This window comes from Zonotrichia albicollis, chromosome 11, assembly GCF_047830755.1.
Source record: "Zonotrichia albicollis isolate bZonAlb1 chromosome 11, bZonAlb1.hap1, whole genome shotgun sequence".
Lineage (NCBI taxonomy): Eukaryota > Metazoa > Chordata > Aves > Passeriformes > Passerellidae > Zonotrichia > Zonotrichia albicollis.
In genome coordinates this window covers 17,631,930-17,647,893 of record NC_133829.1, presented here as the reverse complement: position 1 = coordinate 17,647,893, position 15,964 = coordinate 17,631,930, and the positions used below count along the sequence as shown (strand labels likewise).

The 15,964-nt window shown below is 45.5% G+C and overlaps 1 protein-coding gene across 9 annotated transcripts in view; it reads left to right on the top strand.

The window, feature by feature from the left end:
• NEO1 (neogenin 1) overlaps positions 1–15,964 on the top strand; it is a 185,162-nt gene that overhangs the window by 765 nt on the left and 168,433 nt on the right. The gene's annotated exons all lie outside the window — the stretch shown is intronic.

Below are 15,964 nucleotides of genomic sequence, written 5' to 3'. Positions count from 1 at the left end.
GGGAGAAGGGCACACCTGAGGGGGATTAGGCTTGCCGCTCACCGGTGAGGGGAGAAGGGCACACCTGAGGGGAATCAGCCTTGCCATTTACCCCTGAGGGGAGCCGGGCACGGGCGGGCTCTGCCCCGGCTCGGGAGGGCTGCTGGAAGCGGCACGGACTCGGTACCGGCAACCTGTGGAGAGAGAGGAACTTGCCTGGGAACTGCCGCAGTAGCCCAGAAATGAGCGGTCTGGCAGCGTTTCAGCCGCGGTAGTTCTCACACCTTTTACCATTGTTGTCTTTAATGGTCCATGATTGAATCCTGGTTCTTTATAGGCTACGGAAAACGTAATCTCAGCCAGGTGAGGCAGGAGAAGGCTCTCTCAAAAGCCCTTGCATGAGACCATTAATACCACAGAAGCCTCCTTAGCTTTGCAGCGATGTTATCTGCTCGTTATGCCAAATGCTGGCTTTAAAAAGTAACTTCTTTATTTCCTTCTTGCCAGCAATAAGCTAGTAGGATGCTTGAAAGGAAATCTGGTCTCGAATGCTGAGTGCTGGGATTAAAAAAAAAAATACCCCCTGTAGGTTGATTGAATCCTGGTATTTTAAGAGAGAGCTTTGTGCAAGTGGAATATGGAAAAAACTGCTGGTCAAATTCGTGTTTTTTAGCAATTTGGGAAAGTAAGAATGGTTAAATTGTGACATTGAATGGTGTGATTGTTCTGTTTCAAATCACATCAGGCAGGATCTTCCACGGTGGTTCTCATCTTGGGCACCACTGATGGAACCGTGTGAGCTAACTCTTGTTGATGGGAATATTTTTATTTATCCTCTTACACGGTACAAACTTTGCAGATTCCAGGTCTGAAGTAGATTTTTTTTTTTCTTTTGAAAAATATTACAGTTTAACTCAATCTGCAGAACATGTGTAACAGATAAGTTACTTTGTTATGTGAGAAATCTTGCCACGTAGTGATTATTTTCTGATATTCCTGCTCTCCTGACAGCTCAGTGGTCTTATGGATGTGTTAGTAGCTCTTTGCTAGTTTAAAATAATCTTTTATGGTTTGAGGAAATCAAATTACTAGGTGAAGTTCTGTCTGTTGGAGCCAAACATGTGAATTGAGTCTGCAGAGGGGGGATGATGTAGAATAAAACCTTCATTGGAGCAGGAATTTAGGAGTATCAGTGTGGAAATCTTGGAAGTTCAGGTGAGCTCCTCCTCTCCATGGATGTGTCCTGTGGGGTCCCTGGGGAGCTCCAGGAGCTGGGCTTTCCCTGCCTGAGGGTGTTTGTGCCAGTTACTGAGAGGAAAGGGAGAAAGGCTCTCCTAGCTCTTTGTCTCAATAAAGAGCATGTGTAGTGGATGGAGTTCATTTTAATTCCCACTATTTCCCATCTAATTGCCAGTAGTTTTTCTTTAATCCAGGATGTTCCACGTGCTTTTACATGGGCAGGTGCTCACAGGAGAGGGACTTGGGTGCAGCTGTTCCATGGCATGAGTTCTCCTGTTGGAGTTCAGATGTGAGGGGGCAGTGCTGGCCTCTGTTCCATGCTCTGGGTGAAGCCTGATCTCTCCAGGATGCTGAGGAGCCTCCTCAGGCTGATGCTGAGGGCTGGAGAGGCAGAGGAACAGCAGCTTTGTAGGTCCAGGTGGAGCTTTGCCCGTGGGACCCACAGCTCTCCTTGCAAAGGCTGAAGTGCTGCTTGTATGTCCAGATCAGGGGGTTTTAATGCAAAAATAAAAAACCATGCTGGCACTTTGGTGTGGGTCAAAGTGCCATAAATGAGCAGAAGTTGCAGATTTGGAAGCCTGTATTCTTTGTATGGAGCCATGTGTGTTGGAGGGACATTTGATCCTATTTATAAATAGCTCATCATGGCTCTCTGAAGAAGAGAGTGCAGCTGAATTATTTTAGGGGAAAACTGTATAACTTCATTTATTTGTGTGTCTGCAAACAGCAGTGTGTTTTCCATTGTGGCTGGTTGCTCTGCAGATAAGGCAAGATGAGCTGCTGATTTTAGAATTGGGACAACATTTCACTTAGCTGAGGGAATAAAACAAATCAGGAAGAAGCATCAAATTAAGCTAAATCCTGCCTCCTATAACTGTTTGTAACTGAGTTGAGATAAGCTCAAAAACTTGGATCTATACAGATTGCATTATTAGAAATAAAAATGAAGCTGGTGTCACCTAATTTTTAATAGGAAAGCTGTGATAGCCTGTATGCACCATTAAGATTGCAAATGAGATTATTCAGAAGCAGGAAATTTGTTCTGTCTCTCCCTGGTATTGTTGAAGTCCTTGGAATTGATATGTATTTTGTTTTTAGAGGACAAACTGGTGCCTTGGGAAGTCCCAGTGGAGCAGAGTTAGCAGTTGGTGGCCCTGGAGCTGCAGGAGGAGCCCAGACCTGAGGGGGTCTGTGAGCAGCAAGCTGGGAAGTGCATCCAGGTGCTGCTGCCTGGGATGCTCCTCCTGGGGAGCAATGGAGGGGATGGAGAGCTGAGGATGGCAGCACAGATCTGCTGGGTCCCTAGAAACAGCAGGTTGTCATTTGTTTCTGTTGTGTGTGTGTGCTGCTTGATTATTTCTAATTATATCCCAGGTTAAAAATAGAGCAGAAATATTCAGGTCTCGGTTACGTCCCAAGTCGGTTTAGCACCGCTCTCCCTGCTTGATATTCCTGTTCCATATGGACAGGTTGCATGTGGCTTTTGCACTGCATGTTTATTAGTCAGCTAAGAGAATTACTTGACTGGCTTATGAAGCTTTCCTAATAAACTAACACTTCGGTTCCAGAGCTGTCAGGTGTGTACACACCTGTGCCTAGTGTTCATCACGGTGAAAAGCAGCAAACAAAAAGTGTCATAAAAAAAAAGCTTGGCTTGGTTACCTTGTGTTACCTTATCAGTGTGAGTAAGGAAGTTACCTATGGTAGATATTTCCTTATACAAATAAGAGTATTTGGTTGTTCCTGATGATAAAATGCCCTTGTGTTTTACACGAGGTTAACCTTCAGCCAGAGATGGTCACAGAAGGCTGGGGGCTCTGTTGGTACCTAACTGGAGTTTGTTGCATGGCCAAGAGAAAGAGAGTGATAATAAATGAGAGAGGAAATGAAGTGGGAGTTTAGGAGAACTACAGAAGGAGCAGTGCAATGTTCTGCTTAAGTTTTGCTTTCAAGCTATAAAAACATTTAACTTGGGCAAAATCAGCCTGAGTGTCACGGGGCATTTGAAAGTGAATTTTATTATCATCACCAGTTTCATGGAGATAATTGGGTGTGCAAAATGTGTGCCAGTGTTTGTAGCCAACTCTTCTAAGCATGCAGTGGTTTTATGGATGCAGGATGTCTAAATGCACTTTGCATTGCCTGTGAGGAACTGTAACTGGTTGGTGCTGGTTTCCCATGAGGAATCCCTGCTGGTGTTGGGATGTCCCTTGGTGGAAGGGAAACTCCACTTCATCCTAGCCAGTTTGTAGGGGTCTCAGTGGGCTCAGATTGCAGCTTCCATGCTGGGTCCAGAGGGGTTTTCACCTTCCTCCAAGGGCTGTGGATTGAGTGTTCAGCCCCAAGAGCCGCAAAGCCTCTGTGCAGCCTTTGGGAATGGCCGTGGAGGCACAGGCCCGTGTTTGCCTCTCTGTGTGCCAGGCTCAGAGGGGAGAGCTCTCAGACACTGGGGTTGTCCTGCCAGAGTCAGACACACCTCTGGCTCTCCAATATTGAAACATAATGCCCCAGGCTATTGATTTTTTAAAAAGGCAGAATAGTTCTTAATAGAGCAAATGCCTCAGAGCAGTGGAAACAGTCATATTTTACTGATTGGGTGCTATTGATTTCATCCTCCAGTGAAATTGCCAAGATGAAAGTGGTAATCCTGATTAATTCCATATAAATAGATAAGCCTGATTTGTATGTGTACAGTTGCAGGGTTGTGTAGGAAAACTGAAAGTCTGCTTTATGTGGTCTATTAGGTGCTTTAATTTCCAAGGTTTTTACCATTTAGTATTCATGCAGAGGAGCATCTTAATTTTACAAAATAAGCAGACTATCAATTTATGATAAATCCTTTTTGCATCAGTTAAAATATATTTTTTCCTCATTAAAGCTGCCCTTACCAAAGGCAATGAAGGAATTGGAATATTCTACCGCTAAACTTTCTTGGGATTTTGGGTAATTCCCTGGAGTGTGTAACTACCACAAGCTGTTTGATTTGTGCAAAAAGAGAAGAGGTTTAATTTTAATGAAAAGTAATAAATTACTCTAGAGGAATTTTTTCTTTTTACATCGACACTAAACTTATCACTCCACTTGTTGCTTCTGAATGTTTTGGGATTGGGTGTATGAGTAGGAAAGAAATGAGCTAAATCCATAAAGGTGCTGTTCACACAGGACTGCCCATCTGGGAACTCACTGGGGTTCAAATACATAAACTTAGGTATTTTTTAATGGCATCACTGATTCTCACTGCCATCTCTGAACTTTCCTGGTTCAGCTTTGGGTTTGCTGTTGTGATGTGACCAAGACTGAGCATGGCATTTTTGGGAAGGAATGTAGTGGTCGTTCAGTCATTTAATAATGTTTTATTTTCCTATTCCTCTGACATTCTAGCTTTCATAGTTTTCCAGTAAGAAATTTCATTTTAAGTTGATTTAGAAACAGTGAATTGTACAATGGAGAAAGCTTTTTGCCCCTCCAAGTGTGTTGTTCTGCATGTGTTAGCTGTGAATTTTCTTCACGGTGGAGCTGTTTGTGCAGCTGGCTTGGTGCTGGTTACTGCTGCAGAAATTCAGATGTGTCTGCTTAGCCTGAATTTCTTCATTTGTACATTTTAATCTATTGATCTTTTCCTCAGTGCACTGCAGAGGTTTTAGCTTGTGTGATGGACTGTTGGTGGTGATGTGGATTTTGATGACTCAGTTCTTTAGGGTCTCATCAAAGCATGGCAGTTTGGTGATAATTTTTGGTATCCTCTAGTCATACAGTTTTGTTTGGAGATCTTTTAAAAGTGGAAAGGCTGTTTTGTGATTAAATTACCCACTAATTCATCTCTCTGCTCAAGAAATTGTGCACTACTGTCTGCTGTAGTAGATCAGATTTTAATTGTTATGTATATGGGTGTGGAGCTTACTGTGTCTTTATTATGTTTGGTTTTGTTATTATTTTAAACCCTCATGTTTTTGTACTTCTGCCTGCTGATCCCTTAAAATTTCCCTTTGTCTCTCCTAGTAGGCACCTCTGTACTTGATATCCTTTGGGGTGTCAGTGCTTCATCAGTACAGCTCTGTTGGACTTTGCCATCTGTTTGTGTTTTTAACTTTCTTTTTGGCTTAGAAATCTGTGTAACTTACAAGAGGGTTTAATTCTAGCTCATATATCTGGAGTCCAAATATATTTTACCTTTGTTTTTGCCTGCTGCCTGTCTTGGATGTCTTGGAGCTGTCAGGTTTGGTGACACTGGGTCAGAGCATGTGTCAGCAGCCAGCACAGTTGTCAGCCGTTATTATTGCGATCCTTTGATGAATTTATCTGGTTTGATGTGTTTTTAACTGGTGACATGTGTCCAGCGCTGCTGCTGACCTCAGGGTGAGCAGCACGGGCAGGCTGTGCCGAGGGCTGCACCAGCGCAGCCTTGCCTGTTGACATATTTAACTCAGACTTGATATGGTTCTGAGGAGACATTGTGCTTATCTCCAGCTTCCATTCATTTCATGTTCTGCATGGAGTTCCCAGCCACTTAACGAGTGCTTTTCTGGGCAAGTTTTGCTTTATTTGTTATGTACTTTACGATGGTATTTTGAGCCATGGTAAATCTCAGTTTGCCTTCATGTTTATGTGACGCTATGAATAGATGCAGTATCTTTCTATATTTCAGATTGTGTATTTATAACACAGCACTGCTCCCTACATTGTCTGGGAAGTAAAAGCTCCAGCTCTGATTGTGTTGGTTCCATTTCTTCCTTTCATCTTCCTTTTGGCAGAGGCACCTTTGTGTTGCTGCCATCACTAACAGACTTGAGCACTTGGAGGCAGCTTCCAGGTTTTTTTTCATTCCCTAGTTCTCAGTGTAATTGTCCCACAGCTTGCTTCCACTTGGACTGAGATGGAGTCAAGCCCTGGATAAGCTTCATCTTTCTTGGCTTTCCTCTGTACTTAATGAGCCCAAACATCTCCTCTTAACACAGCCCTGTGGTTTGTGCATTGAAACCTTATAATGTAACTGTAGTGAGGGAGGGAGAGCCACAAATAGAGGTGTTTGGATATTCCTTCTAAAAGTAGAACAGCCTGCCAAAAGTCATTTAAGTCATTAGACCTGTCATGACTTTCAAAATTGAGAAGTGGAGTCTAGCTTGTCTTCAAAATTTTAAGAGAGGTCACATTGCTTTAAAAAAACAAACAGAAGAATCACAGAATCATTTAGGTTGGAGAAGCCCTCCAAGATCGAGTTCTGTCATTTCCTCAGCAATGCCCAGTGCACCACTAAACCATGTCCCCACATGCCACACCCACATGTCTTTTAAAGAACTGAATAATTACTTGGAATTATGGCTGTTGTGCATAGCAGAGAGGAAAGCTGGGTGTTAACAAGAAGATGAAATATTTCCAAAAGTGATTTATAAAGCCAAATGTTCCTGTTTGAAAACAGGCAAGGAAGGAAGTATAAAAATCTGGAAATAAAGGAAAACTGCATGCAGAACCATTTTTTGCTGTGGTGAGACACCTCAGCAGTTTGTAGTACGCTCCAGTGCTGTGGGGATTGCAATTTTTAATGGTGGGCTGTGAGTGCTCACCTTGCAGAAAATCCAGGTATTTTGTTATTGATTTGTGAGTCCTCCATCAGAAATGTGCTGGGCCAGATAGGAAACACAGGCAAGATGAAGTCATAGTAAAGTGTTAATCCCATTTTGGTGTTTAGTGTCAGTGTTCCAGGCTGGCAGTGCCACTGCAGGGAGGGGTTCTGTGCCCCTCCTTGGCTTTCCAGGGTGTTTGTGGAGGATGTAGAGAATTGGATGAGATCCCTGCTCTTCTGCCTGGCAGGAGGGAGAGGGTGGCATGGGCACAGGGAACGCTGCCACTGCTTTCTGCTGGGCTGGGGATTGGCATGGGATTGGAGTATGAACAGCACTGTGAGCAAAATAACATTGTGTCTCTCATGTCACCATTTGCATCTTTAATATTATGTGTTACAGCATATAGGCTCCAGATCTATAGACTGAAACTTTCTCAGAAACTGTGCATTATTTATTAGCAAATTCATTGAAAAACAAATGTTTCATAAAAGTTCATTTTCAGATTGGTAACGAATTCTCAGTTCAGCTTTAATTACTGCTTTGGTTTGTAACTTCTTTTCCCACGCTGAAATTTCATTTGTTTGTCTGGTTCTGAAGTGGGAATAAAGCTACATGTTTCATCTTAAAATACTTAGCCTTGAGGGGAAAAAAAATGCAAAACTGCCCAACAGGTTGTGGTTTCAGAGAAGGATGGAGGCCTGACAGCTCTGAATATACTCACTTGCAGAAGTCCAGAGGGAACCTCGATTCATGATGCTTGTCTTGTGTAGTGCATCATTTTTAACAGCTGTGCTGTGGCTTTTTGGGGCCTGGACTTTCACTGTCATCCCTGTATCAATAATGAAATCCTGGAAGGACAGCACTTCATGGAAACCTGGTTGGAATCATAAGAAAAATGCAAGTGTTGTCGGGTGTGCCAGTATGGTTGTGTGGGAAATGGGAGCACTCTTGACAGCCAAACCAGCCCCCAGGAGTGAGGAGAATGGCAGCCACTTGAATGGCTCAGGATGGCATGGTTGTTTTTTTCAGGGTAGTGCTGGGGAGGCTGGTGGGGAGCTGAGGAGGTGGAAAACTGCTCCCTGCCTGCACTGGGCTCTGTTGGGCTGTGTTCTTGGTGGTTCTGCAGAACAGAAAGGGACAAAGTGTTTTGATTTGTCTTGGTTACCCCTTTTCACTGAAGGAGGTGTTGGTGATGCAGAGATAGAAATCATGGGGCTGATAGATAGACCAGCCTCTGCCAGCCCCTGTGCCTTGTCTGTGCTGAAGGGACAGACAGTCCCAGGGATTCCAGCTGAAATCACAGCATCTGTTCTTAATCATTTGCAACAGCAAATTTAATACATTTTATGGGACACTATTTTCATTAGCATTAAGAGCTCTTAGAGACTGCACCACAGATTTTGGGTGGGACAGCCCTCCTTCATCGTTTTCCCAAGTTGCTTCCTTTGCTGGAATCTGACAAGGCTTGTCTTCTGTTTGAAGTGTAAAATAGCTTATTTATCCAAATCTTCACATGTTCTTGTTTGCTCATACCTACTTCAGGTCTTCAGAGCCTTCATTTTAGGTTCTATAGTTCTTCTGTTGCTATGGATTCTTTTTACTTATCTCCTTATTTGAAGTTATGGTAGGTTTTGAAAAATACCTGGCTAGTATGAGATAAGAGATGGTTGAGATACCTGCAGTGATTTGGTAACCAGCTTGTGTTGTGGTTTTATGTAACTTTTTGGAGATGTGGATGAAAGAAAACCCACACAAACCATAAGTGCAGAAAATGGAGTGTCCTGTTGGCACAGCTGGAAAACCTTGGCAGTTCCACTGAGTGTGGGTTTGTGTTCTCCCCCTTTCAATGTGTTGTCTGTGAGTGCAGATATATAGGATTTCTTGTAGGTGATGTAAATATTGTAGGTCTGCTCTAAACTGAGGGGCCAGAATCTGCAAGGCCACACCACAGCATGTGAATAGAGGTTTTTGTATTTCACATCTGAGACTTTTGGAGGGGAAAATTGACTTCTGAATGTGGAAAGAGGAGAACCAGGCATCAGATGCACCCAGAGCAGGATCCATTGCATTCCACATTCTAGGTAGTGCTGGTTAAAGGCTTTCCCTGCTTCAGCTCAGTTGGAATCTCGTGTGCTCATGGTAACAGCATGAACAGCCCCAAATCTGATGTGTTGGTTTCTAAAGTAATGTTTTCCAGTTGTTTTCTTTGCTGTTGTTGCCAGCTTTTCATTTCACTGAGGAAATGAGTCTGAATGGAAAAAGGCAGCATTCACAGGAGCTGGAAATCTGGGCTAGATCTGATCTCTGGGTGCAATCTGGTTTGTGCTGTTTGTTGTTCTCTCTGGAGCTTCCTGTGGAGGCACCGCTGCTCTGGGCTCTAGCAGAGCCTGAGCCTGGGCTTTGGGGTTTCAGCTTTGCTTTCACTGTCATCCTGGGCAGACGTTATGGCTTTAGCATTTCCAAGCCTGTCCTTTACTCATTTACTACAATAAGGACCTGTTAGAAGTAGATTTTTGCCTTTACTTTTGTCTCATGTGATCTTAAGCATTTTCTCCAAGTTTAGCCCATTCAAGACATCCTTGTTTCTTCAGAAGGATTTGAAAGGCTATCAAGTGCTTGTTTCTGTTATTACAGATGAATATATGGAGCATATTGATTGCTTAAATGTAATTTAGCTTCTGTCATGTGAGCAACTTCATCGTTCTGAACTGTGCTGAATGCCTCTTGGTTGTTGTGTGTGAGCACAATGAGGGGAGGTGATGGTGTTCATTTAAAAAATAAAATAGTAGCTGGTCTTTGTGGGTTGTGCCTCAGTGGTGGTGCTGAGAGCCTCGTGGAACCATTGCCAAGTGCAGAGCTGGGTTCACTGTCCTGACTGTGATTCCCTTGGGAGGCAGAGCTGGATTGAATGAGTGAACTGAAAGTCAAATCACCACACACTCAGTGACTACCATGTTACTGGCAGCTGATTTCTTGTAACTTGTGCAGTCTTTCAGTGTAGTGAGGGGATGGTAGATTGGGTTACTGATATAAAGCATCAACTCAAAGACTGAAAATTGATTTGAATGACTCTCGTCCTACAGCAAAACCTAGAAGTGGTTGTAACTTACAAAGTTTTAAGGACCTTTCAGGCCAGTCTGTTACCTTGTAGCCAGGGAACTGCCCTGGATGTTACTGCTGGTTTTCTTCAAACTTTCTCATAAGTGGTTTCAGAAACAGGACTTCATCTCCTTTCAGGGGTATCCTGGGCTGCTGTGTGGGTAATTACCCATCCTCTGCAAAGGAGCAGGAATATTTCTGTTTTCAGGAAGCTGCTACAGCTTTTTAGGCAGAGCTTTGGAATTCTAAGCTAACAAGAACCCTGTTTGCTTTATTGCCTGGCAAATTCCTCTTCAGGCAGTTTTCCTGGAGATTGATAGGCAGGTGTTAGATGCTGACCAAACTGGGTATCACTGTGAAGGCAGAGCCACATTTAATTCATTCTTCAGCCTTTAATGATAATAACAGTTACATTTGTGCAGACTTACAGCAGTTGGAATCAGAAACATCCATGCTCCTGCTGTAATTGCTTCTATACCCTTCCAAGGCTGTAACACAGCCTTCAGTGGTGGCTGTGCAGATGTAATTTCATTTTGAGGTGCCATTTCCTAAATGCTTTTAGAATAAAAAAATGTAATACTTGTTTCCAGGCCTTGTGATCTGCATGTGCAGGGAAAGATGGATTGAGGAATGGAGCTGGAATGGTCTCTGCAGGTGGGTTACTGCTCACTGTGAATGAGGTGGGGTAATTAAAGAGTGAGCTTGAATAGACCAGGAGGCAAACCCCAACTTTTCAACCCCCAAACCCTTCTGTTTATGTTACTGTAACTGCCCTGAGTTTTTGTGTACAAACGAGCACACACATGACTCAAAACCTGATTAAGATAGTATAAATATTTGACAAAAATAGCTCATAAATGCTATCTTTGAGCAGGCTTTTGATGCAGGAAAGGAGCAGCTGGACAAATTTGCATTTACAAATCATTTACCTTAGGAGAAAGCTCAAGTTCAGTGCCTTATCACAAAGGCATTGCACGTTAATTATTTATCATGTGCTTTGATGCCGGGTTCTTGCTTTAATAAACTGTTCTGGGGGAGGTGCCTGCTGCTCCTTTTAGCTCAGCTCCTCCCTCCCTCCCCTCCGGGCAAACCCTGCAGTGCCTTTCCTGAGTTTGCCTTCCAAGTTGCTGCTAAGTTGGTTTTCACAACTTTTTGTTAAAATTAGAAACGTTTCTGTGATATGTATTTAATTGCTCTGTCTCTGTCATCCCTGTGTCTATCTTTGTAATCTCTATAAAGATAGAAGTGGACCTGATTTCATTCCTCTCTTTTACATATGTTTTTGCACTTTCAACATTTTCTTTACAGAAAATGATCAATAGAAATGTTTATCATGGAAGTCTGATTAGAACTGTCTGTGCCATCTGTACTTGGCTTAAAAGTAGAAATTTGGTGGTCTCAGCACAGAAAATGTAAATGCTCTGGTCAGTAGGACAGTCACTTCAAGCTTGTAAATTCTTGAGAAACTGCACTGATAACTTGGAGATCATTTTGAGCATGACTGTAACACTGTGAGATATTCCTGAAGTCGCTTCATGATTTTTGGAGTACAAAAATAAAGATTTTTCTTAGACTGTACTTCTGGAATGTGGACATCTTGTGCCATCCACAAGCTAAACTTAAATAGCAATTAGGAAACTGTAATTCTTGTAGTTAAAGTCAGTGTTGGAGTTTTAATCAGAAGTTCTCTGTATGGATCTGTTTTCTGGTGACTTTTGTTTTCAAGCCTGAAAAAATCCTGTATTTCCCTTTGCTCACAGCGTCTTTGGGAAGGTGTGTGAGATGGATAATGTACACACAGCCATGGGTTTGTTTAGGTTAGAAAAGTTCTTTGGATTGTTGAGTCCAGCTCTTCCCCCAGCACTGCCAAGGCCACATGGAGCCATGTCCCCAAGTGCCACATCCACACAGCTTCTGAATCCCTCTGAGATGGGGACTGCAGCCCTGCCTGTGCAGGGCAGACAGCCCCTCAGTGACTGTCCCCAGTGTGCACCCTCCCAGACAGCCCCTCAGTGACTGTCCCCAGTGTGCACCCTCCCAGACAGCCCCTCAGTGACTGTCCCTGACACCCAACCTCCCAGACAGCCCCTCAGTGACTGTCCCCGGTGTCCACCCTCCCAGACAGCCCCTCAGTGACTGTCCCCGGTACCCAACCTCCCAGACAGCCCCTCAGTGACTGTCCCCGGTACCCAACCTCCCAGACAGCCCCTCAGTGACTGTCCCCGGTACCCAACCTCCCAGACAGCCCCTCAGTGACTGTCCCCGGTACCCAACCTCCCAGACAGCCCCTCAGTGACTGTCCCCAGTGTGCAACCTCCCAGACAGCCCCTCAGTGACTGTCCCCAGTGTGCAACCTCCCAGACAGCCCCTCAGTGACTGTCCCCAGTGTGCAACCTCCCAGACAGCCCCTCAGTGACTGTCCCCAGTGTGCAACCTCGCAGACAGCCCCTCAGTGACTGTCCCCAGTGTGCAACCTCCCAGACAGCCCCTCAGTGACTGTCCCCGGTACCCAACCTCCCAGACAGCCCCTCAGTGACTGTCCCCAGTGTGCAACCTCGCAGACAGCCCCTCAGTGACTGTCCCCAGTGTGCAACCTCCCAGACAGCCCCTCAGTGACTGTCCCCGGTACCCAACCTCCCAGACAGCCCCTCAGTGACTGTCCCCGGTGTGCAACCTCCCAGACAGCCCCTCAGTGACTGTCCCCAGTGTGCAACCTCGCAGACAGCCCCTCAGTGACTGTCCCCGGTGTGCAACCTCCCAGACAGCCCCTCAGTGACTGTCCCCGGTGTGCAACCTCCCAGACAGCCCCTCAGTGACTGTCCCCGGTGTGCAACCTCCCAGACAGCCCCTCAGTGACTGTCCCCGGTGTGCAACCTCCAGAACAGCCCCTCAGTGACTGTCCCCAGTGTGCAACCTCCCAGACAGCCCCTCAGTGACTGTCCCCAGTGTGCAACCTCCCAGACAGCCCCTCAGTGACTGTCCCCAGTGTGCAACCTCGCAGACAGCCCCTCAGTGACTGTCCCCAGTGTGCAACCTCGCAGACAGCCCCTCAGTGACTGTCCCCAGTGTGCAACCTCCCAGACAGCCCCTCAGTGACTGTCCCCGGTACCCAACCTCCCAGACAGCCCCTCAGTGACTGTCCCCAGTGTGCAACCTCGCAGACAGCCCCTCAGTGACTGTCCCCAGTGTGCAACCTCCCAGACAGCCCCTCAGTGACTGTCCCCAGTGTGCAACCTCCCAGACAGCCCCTCAGTGACTGTCCCCGGTACCCAACCTCCCAGACAGCCCCTCAGTGACTGTCCCCGGTACCCAACCTCCCAGACAGCCCCTCAGTGACTGTCCCCGGTGTGCAACCTCCCAGACAGCCCCTCAGTGACTGTCCCCAGTGTGCAACCTCGCAGACAGCCCCTCAGTGACTGTCCCCGGTGTGCAACCTCCCAGACAGCCCCTCGGTGACTGTCCCCGGTGTGCAACCTCCCAGACAGCCCCTCAGTGACTGTCCCTGACATCCAACCTCAGCCTCCCCTGGGGCTCTGGGGACCCTCTCTGCCCTCCTGTCAGGGACTTGAGAGGACAATGAGGTGTCCCCGAGTCTCCTTTGCTCAGGTTTTGTGTCTGCCTGTCCATCCCCGGGGCTCCCTGAGGGGGTGGAGCTGTCCTGGGGAGGGGACAGTTCTCTCCCCCCACCCCAGAATTGTTAAGGATCACGTGTATGCTTTCTAGCTGTCAGCAATTAGCTTTTCAAGTAAACATTGAAAGGATTTTTAAAGATGTGAAAAGGAGTATAATTAAGGAGAATGTTACTACCTTAATGTAGCCTGGAAGCCACACTGGGATTGAATAATTTTATTTAAATATATTTGCTTGGCAAAGGAGGTGAATGCTGTAGTGAGGGCCTCCTTCTTCAGGACCGTTTTCTTTGTTAGCCTTTCTCAAGTGTTCCTCATTGTAGAAAAAATGGTTTTCCTTTCTTAATTTTTTTAAAGCACTTTAACCCTTGAGCACTCTGTATGAAGTTGAATAGGAGAAGAATAGAGTAGCTGGCTGTGCCTGTGCCGGGGATGGAAATAGGAAGAGATGTTTTGCTTTCTAATTTCGCTTGTTCTCGTGGTTTTTTTTCCCTTAGTGGAAGTGCCAGAGCAGGAGTCTGCCCTCCTTAATGAACACTTCCAAACGCTGGCTGCATCCCACAAGAATGTGAAAGTACCAGCGAATTTTTAGAGGTCTTAATTTGTCAGCGGCTGAAGCCGCCCCGTTAGCGCTGTAATTGAGGCTCACTCCCGCTCCTGTGACCCCCTCAAAGCCATCGCTGCCTTTCGTGGGCCGGGGATGTTCGGAGCCGCTCTCTCCCCCAGGGCTGCTCTAATCCCCTCGGGGATATTTTCATTGCCTGACAGAGCACAGGAATGTCTGAGGCCGCCGCAGGGGGCTGGGGAGAGCTCTCGGCCATCGGGAGCGGCTGCGGCCGTGCGGGAGCCCCTGCCCTGCCCTGGAAGCGGCCGGAGCCCGGCGCGTTGTCCTGGCCGAGAGGAGGAAGAGGAGGAGGAAGAACCCACGCCCGCATCGCGCTTTTGCGGCACACGTAGGTCTGAGGATGGATTTCTGCAGCTCGCTTTCTGTAACGCTGGGCACAAAGGACCACGATTACCGCCTTCACCTGCAGCCACTCTTCCTGCCCTGCCCTCCCATGCCAGCCCTGGATTCTGGGAGTACCAAACCCACAAGTTCTCAGTCTTTCTAGAATTTACCAGACTGAGAACTCCAACTGCTGCTTCCAGCGTGGCTGTCAGAGACAAAGCTTTTCCCAATCCATTGTGGCAGCTTTTCTACGTGGTTATTGTTCTTAATGCACGCTCGCACTGGAATCGTTTGCAAAGGAAAAGCTGTTTTGGTGATCTATACAGAGAAATAAATCCTGATTCTTACACACTGGGGGAGAAAATGTATACTGTGAGAGCTAAGTGGGTTTTGTTACCCCAAAGTCAAGTGCAGAAAAGCCTTGAAGATGTAAATACGTTCAAATTCTGTGTTAGTCAACACAATTAATTTCACACACGACTTGCATCAAAAAAGTAAATTTTTATATTTCTGAGGCTAAACAGTTACAATATTATTCTGAAACACTGTGTTGTGCACAAGTTACAAGGAAATGTAGCTGCTTGCACTTGATGTTGTTTATCCAACCCTTACTCAATGTTGTAGCTCTTTGATGTAGCCTTTGCTTGAAGAGTGTTCTGAATTTTGCTGTTAGATGTTAATGATGCCAATATTAAGTCAATTCTTTCTGAGTACCTAATCAATATACAGAATTATTTTTTTATGTGCCAGAAATTGATTTTAACACTACTTTCTCTCTCTAGCTTTCCTGGGTTCTCAGGACATTATTATGAGAAACAGGTACAAAAATGTCTTTTACACAGGTATTAGTGTTGTGGCATGGTACAGATCTGACAAAGGAATTAAACTTATTAAGTGCATAGTCATTGCAAGGATTTTTCATGTGGGCTAGGCAGTCTAGTTTTGAATATATTAAAGCAGTAGGTTTGTGGGAATATGGCACAGGGAACTGCCTGGTGTCTTGAAAGCTCCACAGAAAACTCTGTAATTATGTTCACTAACTTAGAAGAAAACAACCTGTGAATTTGACTCGACAGCTTCTGTCAGACACAGATGTCACAAAAATATCCTAAGTCCTTGTTTTGGTACATTTGCTGGACTTTGTTACCCATCCAGAAATCTCCAAAGCATCCAAACTTTGGGATCCTTCTTTAAATGGCATCAGGTAGAGATAGAGGGTACCATGTGCTGAATTTAGAATAAACCCTACCATTAGCTCAGAGACTCAGATCAAACCAGTTTAGAAACCAGACTTGTGTGGTGCTGTGGGGTACCCAGATGAGCTCACCTGGTGGGGTGCAGCCTGTCTCCAGTGCTGTTCTTGGGGTTGCTGTGCTGTTTGTTTTGCAGAAAACTGGAAATTAAAATAAGATGTCAGTCTTTTCATAACCCTTCTCATATGGAAGGAAATCGACTTGGCTTGTTACTGTGACAAGTGGATTTTATTGTAATGTGTTGGTGCACTGTTG